The sequence below is a fragment of the Propithecus coquereli genome, unplaced genomic scaffold (assembly GCF_000956105.1).
Source record: "Propithecus coquereli isolate 6110/MARCELLA unplaced genomic scaffold, Pcoq_1.0 Scaffold355, whole genome shotgun sequence".
Classification (NCBI taxonomy): domain Eukaryota; kingdom Metazoa; phylum Chordata; class Mammalia; order Primates; family Indriidae; genus Propithecus; species Propithecus coquereli.
Window position 1 is genome coordinate 1486473 of NW_012149230.1, and position 2131 is coordinate 1488603.

Below are 2131 nucleotides of genomic sequence, written 5' to 3' on the forward strand. Positions count from 1 at the left end.
CGCCTTCCGGAACACTCCTGAAGGACCACCAGAGGCTGTTTTATAGTTAATTTTTTAAAATAAGTAGAAGGAATATAGTTAAATAACAGTAAAAGTAAGGCATAGTCGTTTCTTGTTGTAATCACGTGTCACACGCTGCACGCAACTGCAGGCACTGTACTTCACATGACTGGCAGCGCGGTGGGTTTGTGCACACCAACACCAGCACGCACACGTGAGGAGTGCCTTGTGCTACGATGTCGCTAGGCGATAGGAATTTTTCAGCTCCGTCGTAACCTCGTGGGACCACCATTGAGCAAAATGTCAATATGTGGTCCATGACTGTATAAATATTTTGTGAATTTTCAGGACAGACTGCAGCTACTCAGTTGGGTTCCTGGTTTCAGTCTCCTAAGCTGCTTTTAGAGCAATCTAAGTGCCTACATTATTTACAGGCCCTGCAGGGAACCTACTGCAGGCAGAGCGATTAGTAATGGATCCAATTAGAGCAGAGGATCAGTGAAGAGGCGCTTGGTGGCCCAAGAATGCAGAGCGCCGTGAGAGCAGCTCGAGAGCAGCGCGAGCCGAAAGGAGCGAGGGATACAGGGGATGGGAAAGAGGAAACAGAATCGCAGATGAAAGCGTGAGGGGACCACCCTCCTTCTGCTCTGCCCAGGATGTGGCAGTGGTTGTCCAAGGGCTTAGCACGGTACCGGCGCCCATCAGGTACTCAAACAATGCTTATTAATTGAACGGATGGGATCGATGGAATTGAACCAGGAAATGAATCCATCGTTATTTATTCAAGAAAATGAAAATGGTCTCTTGAAGAAAAGAAAAACTTTACATCTGGATCTTTTCGCTGAGTTTTCAGGATGATTCCTCCTAAATGAGTGACAAACATGAAAGCCTCAAAGAAATGCAACGTGGATCTTTTATTTTCCACCGGCACTGTGAGCTGCTTGCCTTCAGGGTGCAAGCCAGGCTGAGGGTGGAAGGAACCCCAATGCTGCTGGCAAGATCCCTGTGGGTCTCAGTCTCTTAAGAACACAGAGATGCCACCTGTGGAGTCTATGGCCGCAGCCTTCCACACCAGGTAACCAAATCTTCTGGACAAACTTCTAAACTTCAGAGTAAGAGAGAGAACATCTTCAGAGAGACCCTAAAAAATCAACCCCCTTAATAAACTCAGTGCGTGTGTGTAATTATAACTCTTCAGAAGTGCATTTTCCTTCTGAAGTCAATGCTTTTATCCATGAGAAAGGCAGGCTGCATGCACAGACCATACCAAAATAATCTCTTCATTTGATGGTCAAAAACATTAATATCTTTGCTTGATATTGACACCTATGATGTTCTCTAAGTGGGATTACTCCATGCTTGTCCTCATTACAAGCCTCAGTGATATCTCTTATCCCACTGAATTGCAATTATGGGTTTTTATTTCTGTCTCCTCTTAGTGAGTGTCTTGGAAGGAGAGACCATGTCTCATTCATTTTTGAATCCTCAAAACCAAACAGAGCTCTAGGCATGTAGAGGGCAGTTGGCAAGTGTTTGTAAATGGGAATGCCAGAAAATACGGAAGGAAATGAAAGAATGAGTGAATGAATGAATGATTGGGAGTGTGTGCATGAAGGAATGAGTAACTCAATGAACCAGTGTGTTGAAGCAGCCAATGCTGGCGTGTAATCCTTTTCAATCTGGAAAACATCTCCACTGAAGGCCATAGGGGAAGTGGGAGAGGAGTGAGGAGAGAGGCTGCATTTGCTTCATTGTCACCTTTTGGACTCACCTGTCCTTCAAACCAACCCACCCAGCCTGGAACTAAAGTTCTGTATTGTGAACTTCACCTCTTACATGTGTTCTCAGGGCTGTTCAGCCACAATCTGCCAAGGAAGGGCTGTGGGAACACAGCCAGAAAGGCTGTTACAGCAAGATGTTGAGCCTTATTGTGCAAATACACTTCAGCACTCCAGCACTCGCCAAGTTAAAAAAATAATAGTAATAAAAAGGAGGATTTCTTAGGCTCTGTCCAGGCAGCAGATCCAAAGTGCCAATTTGGCACCTGGCCACTTGATAAGAGCATGTGTTTAAGGGCCAAACTGACATTTCAGAGTAGCATTAAAATCTAATATATTTATCTACGTAGCTC